Here is an 18,025-nt window from a genome sequence, read left to right as displayed (position 1 = left end):
TTCCTGATTGTTATGCTTTTCAGATTTTTGAAAGAAAATTGAAATACAATTGGAACCAAGCTAAAACTCCAAAACCAACTTATTCCTTCTCCCTGAGGTTAGCAGGGTTTTCTCAGCATGAATCTAGACTTGCATTCAATTCTACACTTTGGTGCCATGTAATCAGTGGAAAAGAGCAAGCCCCATAATGGGGCCAGCTCTCCACAATGAGCACATCTGAACTTTTAAAAAAGAGATTTTTGAAAGAAGGGTTGTAACACAGGAGCATCTAGAGCATACACTGCATTTGGAGCTATTCTGCACCTACTGTATAAACGTATATATATACATATATAAATACATACCCTGTGTGTGTGCATACGCACTACACATGCATGCGTATGTGTATTGCACATATACACACATACATAAATTACACATACATAAATTACACATACTATAAATTGCTTCTCTACCTGATCTTTAGGAAATATATTGTTTGAGCTCAGTGAAGGGAAGATGTAACAGGGGAGAGGGGAATAAAAAGAGAAGGAAGGGCTGGAATGGTTCAAGGTAAAGAGCCCCTCAGCAAACATCTGAGGAGTGTTCAAAGGCAATGCCAGTACTATGAACATGAAAAATACTGTCACTCCTTCAGCTGAATTACAAAATGAGCTTGAGAAGGACAGGAAGATCAATGGGAGATCAAAAGAAAAGCAGCAAATTTGTTTAAAAACTATCAGCACTATCATCAATTTGAGTAGAGAAAATCAGGCAAAAGCACAGAGCAAGATTCAGATGACTAAAATCTCCTTGTGGTTACCTATGTCTGAGTAGTTAAAACATCCCAAAAGCCCATACTGTCCAGCAGCACCTAAGCCTGAGGCTCCTACAGTCTCCCAGTGCCTCCCTGGAGAGTGTGAGAGATTTCAGAGCCCCTTGTACTGGGCACAGTTGTCTCCAGGAAGAGACACTCATCTTCCACATGGGCTCTGCAAGCTCTCGTTTCATGTCCTGCAGACCTTACCCGCACTACTGAATACAACAGGCCTAGGATGTCTAAATGCTCTTCCTCTTAACATAGGTGCTTGCTGCATCAGGGATCCCTTCTGGGAATTGCTCCGGTGCCCTACATGGATGATGTCACTGGAGAAGGTGTTTCAGGCTCATCTCGCCCACAAGTCTACCTAGAAAGTCCACATGGTTCAGAGAATCATTTTGCCACTGGACTTCCCTGCTGCCAGCGCCTGCTGATGGGGACAGGCCATCAAGAGCAGGAGTCAGAGGAGAAGCAGGAGCTGGAGGCAGAGGGAGCCCAACCCTATGGGTTCATCACCAGGTCATTAAGCTGAGCGGGGGAAATAAAAAATACCAGACCCAGCTTCCACAGCTTTCCAACCAATGCTTGTCTACAATAAGACCCATTCGCAGTCTCGTCCTGCTCCATGAAAATTTCTGGCTACACCAAACAGGTACCCTCAAGCAGCCATTGCTCATACATGGCTATGCTGCCCTAGTGAGGGGAAACTGAGGCAGCCTTTATTTCTGTAGAAGTGGAGGAACCATTGTGAGACAGGCACAAGAAACGGCACATATTCCCATGAAAAACTTAAGTGGGTCAGAGCATCTCTTCGCAGAAATGAAATACAATAGCATAGCATAGCACTATTTCCATTGGAAAGGACCTGCAAAGATCGTCTAGTTCAACTGCCTGACCACTTCAGGGCTGAATGAAAGTTTAAACATGTTGTTAAGGGCATTGTCCAAATGCCTCTTAAATACTGACAGGCTTGGGGAATCGACCACCTCCCTAGGAAGCCTGTTTCCGTGTTTGACTACCCTCTTGATGAAGAAATGCTTCCCAATGTCCAGTCTGAGCCACTCTTGATGCAGAGAATTAAAACAGAGGATTAAAATATGAACTCTTTACTTGGGACTGCAGCCCTACAAAGCTTGGAAGGCAATGGGAGAGGCTTCAATCTTCACCATACAGACACTCGGCCAGGGCGTAAGAATGACCAAAACCATGGTAATATTCATAGCCACATAGTTACGGAGTTCTGAACATAAAATTTAATGTTTCTTCATTCAGTTTATGCAGATGTGTAAGACCAAAAAAAAGCACCTCTCTCAGAGGCTTTTACCTCATAGTTAAATACAGTGGTGAAGTAGTTAACATAGTTATGTATCACTGTGTTGGCATGGGGTTTTTATCTTTTATTGGCACCGTTTTACCCCCGGAGACAATAGGAGATTGTTCTCGCTGTGTGTAAAAAGATCTTGTTCTGGCAAGTAGGGTTTTCCCAGTCAACAAGTTTAAAATCCATGGTAAGGGGGATGTGCAGTGTGTTGGGATCGGTCTGCTGAGCATTTCCTTGCAGCAGCAATCACTTCACCATTAATTACTCTTGGAGCTGCTGCAACACCGAGCCTCTGCTGCTGTCAAATGAGGTGGAGGGGAGACAGACAAACCCCCAACCCCCTACTATACTGTTGCTACAAAGAGAGGGGAAAAACCTGATTGATCTTCTCTAGACATAACCTATATGAAGAAGAGACTGGACAATGCCCTCAGACACATGATGTGAACTGTGAGGTTGTCATATGCAGGAATGGGAGCTGGACTCCGTGACCCTTGTGGGTCCCTTCCAACTCAGGACATTCTATGATTCTATGACTCTATGATTCTCTACCATAACAATCAGAAACTACTCAGTAAGAGAAAAATACATGTGCTTAGGAGTCAATTTGTTTACTAAAAAACATATAATCCATATGAAAACAAATGCTCTGATTCCTTGCTTTGGGTGTTTTGTGTGCACTAATATAAAAGATGTACAGGATTTCCTTCTTAATTCATATCTTCCTGGTTGTATAAATAGTGCAGTACATAATTACAGCAGTCAGAGGCTTTAGGGATAAGAAGATGTTTACATCAAGGATGTACATACAAGATTATGTGTGCATGGTAAATTTTTATCTCTATCTTTAAATAAATATTATGCTTCATCCACACCCAAAGTCTTGAAAGAAAGCTGTTTTAGTGTAAACAATGAACTTCCTGGCCAATCGCTGAATTATTTGATGACTTGCTGCTGAGAAATTCAGATTCTGTACTGTTGAATACACCTTGCAAATTTTGATTAGACAGATAATGCACCCTAGATTCATCCAGATATTGTAGTTTATTTGTAGTCGTACCATGGTGTTTGGCTGGCCTAGTGTTTCAGTTGTTCTCATTTGCAGAGGCTATAAAGTGATTTGGTTGTTAACAGACTTCTCAGCAATTAAAAATGTAGGCCAGACCGATGGCAGACTCTGCAGTGTATTTCATGAGCGCCCACAGTTCAACTCTCCTGCAAAACATGCTCTGGATCTCAGATTATACCGAAAAATAAAGTCTCTAGCTGTTAGAGCTGCAGTCAGATTTCAGTATGTGTACTAAGCCTAAGGAGGTGCAGCAATAGTTACAAACCCAACCAAACCCCCAGGCTCCACGGCAACACAAACCTCCCAGAAGGTCATAGCTGAGCTTCGATTCTATAGCCATGACTGTTTTCCAGATGCAATGAAATTCATCATCTTGCGGTAGAGAGAAAATGAAAAGCTATCTCCTTGCCCTGCAGGGATCAACCTGCAGCTGCATTTCCCTCACTGCCTTTTCTCTGTAAGGCCCAGCTTGCTATAGATGTGTCAATAAATTCTTGTTGTTTTTTTTTTTTTCATTTTACTTAAACCTTGGAAGTAAACCACTGAAAAAAAAATAAAAGACATTTTTTTCCAAAGTAAAATGGGACTTGAAGAGAGATGTCCTCATTGACATTAAACCAAACCGATCTTTTTCAGGTCAAACAAAATGTTTCCTTCCTAATCGTTTAAATGGCTGCACTTAGGCATCATTTGCAAAATAAAGGCAGTAGCGCTTTTATTCAAAGAATCATAGAATAGTCTGGGTTGGAAAGGACCTTCAAAGGGCATCTAGTCCAATGTCCCTGCAATGAGCAGGGACATCTTCAACTAGATCAGGTTGCTCAGAGTTCCATACAGCCTGGCCTGGAATTTCTCAAGCCCGTACGCAGGATTCGGGGGAAATGAGTTCAATCTCTGTTTTTCCCTACGAGGATGTGAGATCCTCAGCAGTCATTTCTTGGGAGAAGATCCTGCCCATCTTGACAAAGCAGACCTGCTCTGCCAAGCTCTCCTCCTGGAGCTGTTCCACCCCTTTGTGTAAAGTAATTACTTAAATATACATTGAACAAAGAGAGAAGGAAATTACTTTAAGATCTATCAGTTAGGGCACTTTACTGGGAGGTAAAGCAAACCAGTGAATAATGAATTAATTATGTTATTATTTCAGCGACCCAATACATTTTTACTGACAGAAAAAAAGTCATCATCAGAAATTTGCAAAAAACATCCTGCAGACACCCTGTCACTTGGGGGCACTGTTTTGGGAGGTCATGGTTCAAATCCCCTCTAGGTGAAATGAGAACTAAAGCCTCTCCAAGCAAAATTTGGGGGAAGTCAAGTTTGTTTGGTTTTTTTGTTTGTTGTTTTTTTTTTTTTCCCAGAAGTTTAAAAAGGCTCACATCTTACAATAATTGCAGCTAAAGCTACTTGAGCCAGCCCACATCTTTAATAAATTAATTAAACATAGGGCTGAACTGCAGAGTTTCCGAGCTAATTGTTTTAAAAGCATCCTCCTTGCTTAATTTGGAGGCTCTGGATGTTGGTGGCAGGATACCTCTGGGTCCTGCCCATGTCTGGTACGGCGCCTTCGCTTGCTGGTGCCACAACCCAGGAAGAGCCGGAGGCGCTGGCTGGGCAGACAGACTGCCTAAGAGCAACTTAGATACCACAAAAATCAATAATAAACTCCCACATTTCCTGATATACACGAAAGGAAGAAGACCGAGATGCCTGATGGTACCACATTACAGGCCCCAAGTGTTGCCAAAGAAGGACAACTGGAAAATGCAGCTTATTGAGCCAAGTGTCATCAGGAGTAATGGCCATGTCTGTCAAAGAACTTTATACCCATGATATTTTCACCTTCCCGCAACAGTTAAGCAAAGGGAAGGTGGCTGGCTGCAAAAGCTGAGTTATTGTGACAAAATGCATGTTATTGAAGGATTTAGACATTCCTGCTGCAGAAAGAGGTGACACAGTGCACTACGGAGAGCTCCTCGTCCCACTCCTCCTGGCCATGGAGAAGTTTCTCTCTGCCTTCTAGAGCCTGAAAACTTTGCCATCTGTTCTCACTTGAGGAAAATTCGCATTTTATCTTTTCCATTTGTTTTAAGCTGTTTTTAAACAGGAGAGGCTCAAAATACAGGCTGTGCAATAGCATATGATACAGTTAATTTCTCTCGCCATCTAATGTTAACAACATATGGAGACTGGCCTGAGCTGCCAAGGACATAAATCTATCCCTGCCTCCTGGTTTGTTCACTGAATCTCCATTTTTTATTACTGAACATTCCTCGACAGGGCTTCACCAAAACACCTGGTGGGGACCTTCCAGAGGAATGAATCTCACTGCGTAGGAGAGACTCCTCTTCCCCCCACCTCAGGAAACAAAAAAAATCTCTCATCAGTCTCCTTTCCACTAAATCCAGACTCCCATTTCCATGGATAAAGCACTTCCCATTAATAAAATTGATTCATGTTTGCAGTGCTGTACAAACACCTACAACGCTCCGGGTGTTTCTTGAACATTGTTTGACTTGTGGGTGACTTCAGAGCTCCAGACGGCAAGGGACATGAGCATCAGCTGGAGCCAAACCCACGGCGGGCAGGTATTGTGCAAGCTTCCTCACCATGTCGCCAGCTGACCTCACTCCTGACCTGCCAGTTTGCTGCTATTCCCTTCCCCTGCCAAACTATGCAGCGGTTTGGAGATGCACACAAACTACGGGGCTCTTTCCAACACGCTGAATTAACCAATGTTTGAACCCAGGTTTCAGGATGAAGATGTTTACACAATCCTCAAACTGCATTGCAACAAAAATTTGGCGGTTTAAGGCCACTTCTTCAAATGGATATCACTCTTGTACCTTTTATTAGTTACTGTAGAGAAATAGCGGGTGTAAAATTGGAAAGCAAATTGTAATGACAGTTTTTATAGAGTTGCAAATGGGCCTACACTGGAAAAGGAGTGGAACAGTGAATGATGCTGCAGACTGGAAATGGGCATTTTTCTTTCACTTTTTGAGTACAACTACTACAAGAAAAATGTGGATGTTTTCATCCTTCTCCCTGCATACAGCATTAAACTATGCATTTTTAGGTACTGTAGACATGAAAGATGTGCTCTGCTTGCAATCAACATGTGCCTCTGGTGTCTCACAAAGCGTGTGTATGAATGCTAAAAATGGAACAGGGTCGACGATGTGAAATTCACATCTGTCTCAGGTGGAACCAGATGCTAGCTGATTCTTGTTTATCCTCCTCTCTACATATCCCATCTCTTTATAACATATGTAATATACACATTTCATCTTCAGTGTAGTAGTACGAATATCTTCCAAGTTTGTCAGAGATGGAGGACTACACTGTCATCAGTACAGCCTAGGAACTCCTTTCTGTTCAAGTAAAAATCAAGTAACTAAATTTTACTTTTGACATTTTCTTTAAAAAGTCTTAGCTAACTGTCCGTGAGACAAATTCTGACTGGAGTTGTTCATAGAAGTGAGCTTGTGAATCTTTTCATAAAAAACATCTGGCTGCATAACCTCGAGCAATAATTCTGTTTTTCAGTATTTACTGGAATATCATACGATGAACTGGATTATTCATTAAAAACTTATTTTGCCATATTGTCTTGCATAGAATGAAGTCATCTGGGTTTCAAAGAACACGTAATGTTACATCTTAACAAAAGTGCCTGAAAAAGGTAAAATTAATTATTTTGATTTGGGTTTGGGGTTTTCTCCCCCAGTTCTTAATCCCCTTTTCAGGAATACGTTAAGCCTAAAGAATATCAACATGCAACAATATTATTTCAAGAAGGTGTCTTTGCATGGAGAAATTAATCCAAAGTTTCCTAAGTTTGGACAAAAAAACCCAGCCCTTGGAGCGGCAGGTGGAGGAGGAGGAAGCAGCAACGAGCACTGCTGTGCCACATCCAGACAGACCCTGGGATGTCTCCTTGCAAAGCATGACATGCCAGGCCCAAACCCATCGCTTTTTTGGTGCTCAGACGCACTACACCTTTCAAAAGGAGTGAAAGAAAGGACACTGTAAGCTGCAAATGCTATTTTATCACTATGTCAACAACCATGCAGGCCCCAGCATTTAGCAAGAGCTGTTTGCTTTAGGTGTGAGAAGTCTCTCCATGGCTGGGGCAGACGGTATGCACCACCATGTATTGATAGAGAAAGGTGCAAAAATGAGTATCCAGCTGCTGCATTTCAGATCTGGAAAACTCAGGTCAGGCTCTTGCTGCCTTGTTTGGGTCCCATGGAGAGGGCATGAAGAAGAGATGGTGGCCATGGTGTGGTGAGTACCGGGAGCCCCCTCCCGGTTTACGGTGTTTGCCAATGTGGAAAGGAGTCTCGCAAATAGGTCACTCATTAGAAGTTTATATAGCTGAACTCAGGAAGCCTCCACTCAGTAGAAAAATGGTAAAGACAGAAAAAAAAAAAAAAGAAAAGAAAAGGTTTTTATTGAACATTCTGGGAGGGCACAACCATTGAGTCTGAACACAAAGCCCAGGTGAACTGTTACACATCCAGCCTCTGAGAGAGAGACCAGTTATCATTTGCCCTTGTGTCAACAGCTCTGCAGTCCCTTCTGTACCTCTTTGCAGAAAGCCCAAAGGAGGAAAAGTTAACTACAATATTAAACGAGTCACATCTGCTGTGTCTTCTTTTTAACCAAAAACACTAATTGAGATTTCAAAAAAATCAGACTAAACCCCAGTTCTACAAAAGGGGCCTCTCTTCCTCTTAACTCCTCCTCTCATCGAAAGCAAGGGGACCACTTACGAACGCAAAGCAAAGATTATGTGCTAACATTGGCAGGATTTGAGGCCTTAAAAGCTTGTGAAACTATCCAAAACGTGGTCTCTCTGGCTGGGCAGGGTGAGTGTATTCGGTAACACACCTTCCTTTCATAATTGTTCAGACCCAGGGATATTTTCAGAGCTCGCTGCAACTCCCTTCCTTTGTACGGAAACCAGCCCGCCAGAAGATGGGCCGCGGAGCAGAGTCGGGAGCAGGGAGGCACTCCTGCGTCGCGCAGGATGGAAATTAAATATTAACATGCACCTTCTGTTACCTGCCTGGAAATCACACAGTCACAGCATTTTAACTTGTACAGCATTGGCAAGAGCAGGTTTGAGCTCTCAAGTGGTGGTAGATCCTCCCATTCCCCGGTGGCTGCAATTAAATGCTCCTCAAATCCTTCAGTTTATTGCACTATGTTTTGGATCACTTCTTATTTCATACAACAGACTGAAACATTCAGACTTAACCTTCGAGCTCACAAGAAAATCCTGCTCAGTTTGGAGTAACTAAATTGGTTTCCCAGAGCTGAGAGGGAATCTATGCAACTTCTCAGCCAGTTTAGAGGCTTCTTCTGTTCGAGCTTGCACCTAAGTAAATTTGTAGCATAATGAAAATAGGTTTTAAGGTTATGCTCACGTTGCTCAATGAAGGGGTCAGAAATCGAATGCAAGCACCAGAGCCCCGATCTTCTGCACTGCTAAACTGTTAAGTCATTCGCTGGCACTACTTTGGAGTGCTTCAGTGAAGCTCTCTCGCCATGACTTAACTTGGATGCAGTTCTGGCAAGAAGTCATTCCAGAGGAGGCTTCCAACAGGCAGCATGGCCAAGACTGAGCCAGGTTTGACTCTCCTCTGCTACTGTCTCGGTCCTCCAAACACTAACTTAGCAGCCTTGGAACCCTTGAGAGCTCCAAGATATCGCAGGCCATCTGCTTCACAATAGAAAAGTGACAGTCTGAAAAGCTGCAACACAGGTCACGTTTCAGGTGCTTTGAACTAAAACATAAATACAAAATGATGCATCTGTCTTAGGATCCAGCAACAGCCAAGGCCACACGGTGTGGACACACGCAGTGTGGATTCAGCCAGCCTGCTGCAGGTGTGCTGGGTCATGGTAGCATAGATGTAAGGCGGTCTCCATCATTGGTCTGGAGGCCAAGGATCCCGTTCTGCAGCTGACACATTTAATGGTGTCCTAAATGTCCCAGGTTCTCTCTGAAAACTGATTGAATCGTGACAGTGGCAAGTCCTCAAACCCTGTCTAGAAAGTGTTGTCTAGCCAGCGAGCAGCAGTCCTGCAGCAGGCATTGTTATTCTTCACGTCAAACCTCTAATTAAGACCCAGAACTGGTAGAGCTCTTGCTTTTGCTGTGGGAGGATTCCAGAATCAAACACGGCTGTAGGTGTCAGAGTGCTTGGGTAGCCTTTCGAAATCTCAAAATTACTAAAAATTAATTAAAATCCCCAAATGACAGCTGCAAATGCTGGTCACAGACCAGGTAAATGAGCCGGGAACATGACAAATTTTTACTAGCAGCTCACTGCACAGCAGTCAACACACCTTGCCAGCTCTAGCATGAAAACAGTCTCCACAAGCCATGACAAAACAGTGTCTGGACATGGAAATTCATTTCTCTGGTCTTTGCGAAGAATTTAGCTGCTCTAACCACAGCAATATACCAAAGTACTGGGAAAAGGAGTCCCACAGCTCAATGGCGTGTTTTGTGAAAAAAAATGTGACATCGCATACTTGCTTCATTATGTCCCCTCAATTCTTGGATCAGAATGGAGTGAACAGCTGATCCTTATTTGCTTGTGAAAGAAAGTCTGTAAGAAAACAGGATTTCACAAAGCCCAAACCATTCCATTCAAAACACCACAGACTGAAGTCTATTGCCAAATATGAGGCAGGATCCTGGAGGGACCCAGGGGACCGGCAGCCCTGGAAGTTGTGGTATCCTCTGCCACAGGACAGATGTGCCCGAAGGGCAGGAACACTGGAAGCTGGAGCACATTGCTCAACTGAATTTCAAAGAAAGAAAAGCAATTTTGCTATAAATGAGAAACTTTTCAGCAAGCCCCAGTGTGACCAAAAGCTTTTGTTTTCTTAAGAACCTGCACGGCACATTTTCTGAAAGGTACTGAAATGTGCATTTTGCAGTCCAAATACTTTTCATTGCTGATTCAGTTGGCTCTATTTCAAACATACAGCTTTGTATGGAAAAAAGCATAATTTGCCGATATATCTCTTGATCTGACTGCAGAGTAATCCATGGTCACTAGCTTACATTTGGTGACTAATCTTTTAGGCAAATGAAGTCAGATTACATGAGCCCTGCTGCAAGTGATCCAGGTACTTAAATCTACATTTAGCCTGAAAGAGGAATCACAGGAGAACACCCATGTACCCAGAGGAAGAGACCTCACAGAAATGGCAATTTTAGGAATGATTAAGAGAATTGACAGCATCCAGTGCTCTGAGCACTAAGATAAACAAGCTGGTATGAAATAGCAGAAGATCCACCACCTCTTTTCAGTGTTGGAAATGTGGGAAATTCATTAGAGACTGGACACTCTTTCCAAACCCTTTCTCCCCTTCGTCACTTGGCAGCTGAGCAGTTTCCAGGGCCGATCAGTAACTCCGAGACCCAGGTTATATCCCTTCTCATGCCAGAATTTGTCTGCCAGGAGGGAGCTTGGAGCTCCAGGGTGCTGTGGAAGGAGCCACTGAGCACATTGCTCATCAAAACTCAGCGGTGGTGGTGAATGAGGATCATGAAGCACTGGGACAAGTTGGCCGGGGAATTGCTGAGCTTTGGGGTTTTCAAGACCCAACTGACAAAGTCTTAAGCAATGTGGTCTGAATTCAGCACTTGCCAAGCTTTGAACAGAAGCTTGCACCTGATTACCTCCTGTGGTCCCTTCTAACCCAAATAACTGATTCTGCAGTGAGTGTGGAAACTACTGGTCCAAAGGAAAGCAAGTAAGAGGCTACCCAACCCTTTAACCCAGATACAACATTCAGATAGGAGCTGGATACTTGAGGAAGGAGATTTTTCTTTATGCTAAACATAGAAATAATCCTGACAGCATGAACTCAGCTTCAACTTGTATACTCAAACAATACACCTAAAGCTAGGTTCATAAATGAACTTAAATGTTACATACGCATCAGCCTGATACTCATTTCTCACTATGATGAAAAAAGATCTAGTTAATATGGATACTCAGGATGTGCTGAAGAACATGATGCTGATACTCAGCCAAAAGGCATAAGCTTGAGCCTGACCAAATTTGTTCTGAGTGGCAACCAGCCATGTCAGACCCAAGCTGACTCCACATCGAAATTTCTGCACAATATTTCCCAGCAGTCCCATATGCTAGAGAAACAGCCTAGGAAACCAAAGATGGCTCTGTATGCAGTGAGCTCAGTTGCAAAGGACTTGCTAGCTCAAGATCTTCTTGGAAGATTCTTCTTCACGGAACAGGCTGCCCTGGGAGGTGTTAAAAAGATGTGTAGATTTAGTGCTTAGGGACATGGTTCAGAGGTGGACTTGGCAGTGTTAGGTTAATGGTTGGACTCGATGATCTTAAAGGTCTTTTCCAACCAAAACGATTCTATGATTCTGTGATACTGGACACAGGGTGGCCATGATAACCTCTCTAAACTCAAACCTAAATCACGGCTCGTAGCAGTACAGATGAGCACAGATGAGCACAGAGCTGGCAGCCAAACACGACCAGCGCAGGTGTCAGCCGTGGCATCCACTGATTCACCAGGCAGAGGAGCTGCCTCTGGATTGCTGCAAGTTAACTGTATAGGGTAGTTCTCAGTCGAAGGGCAAAACAATTTGGTACTAATTAGGAGCATAAGTACTACTGGATTGCATTTTACGCATTTCACAACCCCCAAATCTGGGTTAAATCACACACGCTAGCTGTTTAATTGCTTTTGTAACACAGATGCTGTATAACTAGAAGCTCTAAAAAAGATGGGGAGCAGGACTGGCCTAAACACTGCACAAGTGTTAACACAGGCCTCAAAAAACAGAACAGGAAAAACCTGAGGAAATAAAGATGCAAAAATCACCATTATCCCTGCAATTTAGAGTTTAAGGCTGAGATGCAAAAGCAATCAATGGTCTGGTGAAACTTCTAAAGCAAACTGAAATAAAATCTCACTAGGTTTAAAAAAAAAAAACAAAAAAAAACCCAACAAACAACAAACCCACACACCATCTTTTCCCTTGATATGATAACATAAACGTATACTGTATGCACATACAATACAGGAAGTCACTTTATAGGTATGGAACACAGAGAGAAAATTATAGTACTTACAAATACCATGATGGGAAAGACTTTACAGAAGCTGCATGGAAATAACAACAAACAAGCAAAAAAAGCTTTGTGATAACATTTACTGTCAGTAAACTTAGGAATTACTTCTAAGTTATCTGATTTTTGAAAGCAAAAAGCAAATGAAGAAAAATATATCTCCCCATATTCTAAAATTATTTATTTTTACACTACACAGTCAACAAAGCTAAAGACCCTCTCAGATTATATGTCTTCAAGAAAACTGAGGAAGGCAAGGATTATGTATCTTGCATCGCACACACTTCTCAGAGTTATCGTATATGCCCAGTCTTAAGACCTGTATTCACTTCACTACATCCTGTTGAACAGTCTGATCAAGGAGGTAAAAAGAAAACCCCAATACTCTACTGTTTTTCTGAAAATGGCAAGTGCACAAACTTTTAAGTTAGTAGTTATCCCAGGACAGACACCTTCCTTGACTTACAAAAGAATGAATTTCCTTTGTAGGGAATTTTCAGGTAATGAATTGTATGTATGTTAAGTGTGGGAAGACTCAAAATACAAATTTAATTGTAAGAGCGCAATCAGAAGGACACTTTCTTCTGCTGAGTTTTGATTAATGCTGATGATTTGCAAGGCAAGACCTTGCAGAACTGCAATTAGTTTTGCATGACCGGCCATGATGAAAGTCAAAAAGCTGAAAGACTGATTTTTTTTAAATTATTATTTTTAGCTTTTGCTTTGTTTATTGGCTATGCCTTCTTGATCAATTTGATTTTTGATTCCTGATAATTCATTGCTCTTGAAAACTTCCTAAGTGATTTTCACATTCAGAGTTCAAAGAAGCATGATGTCCTAAGAACAACCACACTGAGTGACCCACCCTTTGAGAAGTGCAATATTCAACCTTTAGCTGTACACTTTACCAGAGGAAAAAAGACTTCATACACATTAAAAGTAAAAATTAAACAATATTAACTGCAAGTTTAAAAAAAAAAAAACACTCCAAAATGAAAAACTTAACACTTGAAATTTTTCATTCCCTGAAATAATGTATTACATTAGACACTATGAGAAAGAGCTGTTAGTGTTCTGGGCTATGTTCCTCCTACAGCTGTTGCTGTAACTGTATAAATAACATTTCTAGGAAGCAGTAGTTTCTCTGAAAAAAATGCAGATTTTGTGAGTAAAATGGTAATTCCAGTCACAGCGTTCAGTGCCCCCTTCATACTGGGTAGTTACAGAGAGGTCCACCCAAGCTCTGGAGCAAGTGTTCTTGAATGTATCACATCCAAAAGACTTCAAAAAACACATTGGGAGGGAACATGCCTTTTTCCACCCTAAATTGAACCTCGTGGAGCTACTATAGGAAGTGAAACAGTATGGAAGCTGGCCAGTGCAACAAGTTTTGTGACAAAATACAAATTTGACAACACTGATTTCTTTGTTGATGTAAACCTTGGTGTCGCAGGAGCTGACAGGGCCATGCATGCCACGCAGACCATATAAGCACAGCCAGGGCAGGGAAGGAGCTAGAGGCATCTCCCATGGGGTTGGCTGTGCTAACAACCGCTGGCCAAGCACCATCATAGCCAGCTGGGACCTCCTTCTCCCTGTCCAGCCGGGGGCGACTTCGCTATTCCAGTTGTCTCCAGGAAGAAAACCCAAGGGCCATTTTCACAGATGATGTAGGTGCGCAAAGCGGTTGGTCAGGAAGGGGGTGAGGACTGCACCCAAATGTGGTCCCATTGTTTTGCCAGAAATACCAGCTGCTGCAAACCCAGAGTTAAAGATTCAATCACTCCTCCTCCCCTCGTTTCTCTCCTTTCACAGTGAATCTTTGCTTAATACGCACCAACCTCAGCCTGAACCTGTGACATATCCAGCACAGGCTGCACAGCAGCACTCGCCATCCTCACGAGAGAGGATTCAGGTAGAGACTCAAGCCAAGCCATACGTAGCCTGCTGCGTCCAGCAATTGACGCCAGCTTTCAGTCAGGATTCGGAAATATTTAAGTCTCCTGAATATGTACACTTGAAGTTTTTTAACCACGGGATTATGCTGTGAGTGTTTCTTGTGTTTAACATATGCTCATGTTATGACGAACAGCAGCAGAACTGGAGTAAGTATTGCAATCCTATGGAAAAACAAAACAAAACTAAACACAACAACAAACAAAACCAACAAATCACAAAAAAAAAACCCAAAACAACAACAACACCCTAAACATTGACTCCTCAGGTGAAAAAAATAGCAGCACCTGAGAACTACAAAAAGACTAACACTACAACTGGCTGCTGATAATTATTTACAATGGAAATTCCTGGTTTTGCTTAACTGCAGTGTCAGAGTATCCTCAAAGTAACAGCTTTTAAGTGCGATCTGATTCACATTTCAGGTAGAAATAATAGTATTTGGGTTATCAATTTAAACTGAAGGAATGATTTCCATTGTTCTGTGTATACGAAGAAGTGAACTGGTAGGGCTGTCTTCAGAAGTTCCTTCTTCCAAAAGGTACAGATGTAAATTTGATCCATCATAAACAACTCAACATCCTTTAAGATGAAAATCCATTGTAAAGACTTCTTACAAAAGGTGAGAGAGACATGGTCAAATAGATCACTAATTAGAAGTGAGTTAGAGACTCAAAGAAGCGCAGACCAGCTAATTAATGGTCCCACAGGTGCTCATGCTACCAATTACAAGATAATTAGCACTGGCTTTATTCCAATAACACTTCCATCAGAAAAACTTGCAGATGACTAATGAAAAAAATACACCTGAGACTTCAGACTCCAGGAGCGATCTCTTGTCAGCTACATCCAGCAGCAGCAGAAGTTGACTGACCAGCAATGCTGCTGCAATTATATTAAACTACAAGCCTCAATTAATGAACACATGCAAGTGAAGTTTGCTTTGTAGTTATTTTACTAGGAAACAATTCACAGCAGCAGCAGTCTGTACATGCAGACTGGGGGACAAGATGCAGGAGAGCAGCTCTGCAGAGAGGGATCTGGGGGTTCTGGTCAATAGCAAGTTGAACATGAGCCAACAGTGTGCCCTGGCAGCCAAGAGGGCAACTGTGTCCCGGGTGCATCAAGCACAGCATTGCCAGCCAGGTGAGGGAGGTGATTGTCCCGCTTTGCTCTGCCCTGGTGCGGCCTCACCTGGAGCACTGTGTGCAGTTCTGGGTACCACAGGATAAAAAGGATATAAAGCTACTGGAGAGTGTCACTTGGCTTGTTCATCCTGGAGAAGAGGAGACTAAGAGGAGAACTCACCACGGTCTGCAGCTTCGCAAGGGGAGGAAGAGGGGCAGGTGCCGAACTCTTCTCTTTAGTGATCGGTGACAGAACCGAAGGGAATGTCAGGAAGATGTGCCAGGGGAGGTTTAGGTTGGATATTAGGAAAAGGTTCTTCACCCAGAGGGTGGTGCAGCACTGGAACAGGCTCCCAGGGAGGTGTCACAGCCCCAAGCCTGACAGTGTTCAAGAAGAGACTGGACAGACACCTCAGACACACGGTGTGAACTGTGGGGTTGTCACATGCTGGGACAGGAGTTGGACTTGATGATCCTTGTGGGTCCGTCCCAACTCAGGACATTCTATGATTCTACACGAAAGTCACAGGACTACACCAGCCTAGGAAATGAAGAAGGTCGGGCATATGTGCAGTCACGTATAATGCAAAATTAATGAACAACTTCTTGCATTACATCAAGGACACCCCCACAAACACAGTGGTTTTTTGACCCCAAGAAAATTTAAGCGTGAAGACTGCAAAAAGAGATGGAAAAACATGAGGATTACTGTAACCATACCTCAATATGAAAGAATCTAAACATTTTAAATGGTTTTTGTTTGGTTGGTTTTTAATATACACCTGTTTTACACTCAAAAAAAAAAGAACAATTGTTGGAGAGCTGATACGGTTTGCAATACTTTTGAGCCTTGTTGCTTGCAAGTTTCCTCATTTAGAAAATACACCACGGACAAAAATCCAGGAAAGATGACTTTTCTTTCATTTGGGAAGCATGGGCTGGGGGCGGAGGAGAGAAAGTAATTACACATCCAAAAAAAGTTTAAAGTTGATCATGCAGACATTTCAGGAGATAAAGGAAAATACATCTAAACCAAATTCTGCTGCTGTTTCAGGTCCACTTGCACAGGCAATGCTTGAAACAGGTGGATAGTCACATATTTTAAGCATTTTCAGTTGTCTGTCTGAAAGTCATGGATTTTAAAAAGCTGGCTTACCTGTAAGAAGGAGGATAGATGACAATAGAAACCACCATTGCAGGGAAGAAAAATCAAAACACACCAACAAAACACCACCTTAAAAATCGGTAGATGATTTATTTATCAACTGCAGCAGACATGCAGTAGGGCAGCCTTCTGCCTGTCTTCACTGGGTATGTAACAAGTGCACAGAGAAAGAAAAAGGGACATGGAAGTGGAAAGGATATGCCAAGCAGAGAAGATACTGATGGCAAGAGTATCCTCAGAATTATATACATAAAAAAAAAAAAAAAGGATCTTGGATGGTGGAAAAGAACAACATAGGACAAACAGTACACTGGACTCCACTGTTTATGGGTAGCTGTGCACATATACTGATCATGTTTTAGTATGATTAGAATTTTTTTGTTTTCCTTTCACAGAATCACAGAATGTCAGGGATTGGAAGGGACCTCAAGAGATCATCTAGTCCATTTCCTCCACCAGAGCAGGAACACCTAGATGAGGCTATACAGGAATGTGTCCAGGCGGGTTTCGAATGTCTCCAGAGGAGACTCCACAACCTCCCTGGGCAGCCTGTTCCAGTGTTCTGTCATCCTCAAAGCACAGAAGTTTCTTCTCATATTTAAATGGAATCTCCTGTGTTCCGGTTTGTATCCATTGCCCCTTGTCCTACCATTGGTTGTCACCGAGAAGAGCCTGGCTTCATCCTCATGACACTCACCCTTTACATATTTATAAACTTTAATGAGGTCACCCCTCAGTCTCCTCTTCTCCAACCTAAAGAGACCCAGCTCCCTCAGCCTTTCCTCATAAGGGAGATGCTCCACTGCCTTAATCATCTTTGTTGCCCTGCGCTGGACTCTCTCCAGCAGTTCCCTGTCCTTCTTGAACTGAGGGGCCCAGAACTGGACACAATATTCCAGATGCGGTCTCACCAGGGCAGAGTAGAGGGGAAGGAGAACCTCTCTCGACCTACTAACCACTCCTCTTCTAATACACCCCAGAATGCCATTAGTCTTCTTGGCCACAAGGGTCCAATGCTGGCTCATGGTTATCGTGCTGTCCACCAAGGACCCCTAGGTCCCTTTCGCCTACACTGCTCTCTAACAAGTCTTCAACTTATAGTGGAATCCGGGGTTGTTCCTACCCAGATGCAATGCTCTACACTTTTCCCTTGGGGAATGAAGAATGACTTCAAGGTCTTGGGAAGGATGGTGAAAGATTCAGGGGCTCAAGTGATCTTCTCTTCACTCCTTCCCTCTTCAAGTGACGATGTGGGGTGGAATGGGAAAATTCAATCTCTAAATGGTTGGCTCCAAGACTGGTGCTACAGGCAGGGCTTTGGATTTTTTGATAATAGCTGGTTTTATAAGACTCCAGTCCAGACAGTGTTATGCAGGAAAGGCTTATCTCGCAGAGGCAAAAGGATGCTGGGGCAGGAATTAGCTGGGCTCATTTGGAGAGCTTTAAACTAG

The sequence above is a fragment of the Patagioenas fasciata genome, chromosome 1, assembly GCF_037038585.1.
Source record: "Patagioenas fasciata isolate bPatFas1 chromosome 1, bPatFas1.hap1, whole genome shotgun sequence".
Lineage (NCBI taxonomy): Eukaryota > Metazoa > Chordata > Aves > Columbiformes > Columbidae > Patagioenas > Patagioenas fasciata.
The sequence above is the reverse complement of the archived record's forward strand: the minus strand, read 5'-3'. Positions refer to the sequence as shown.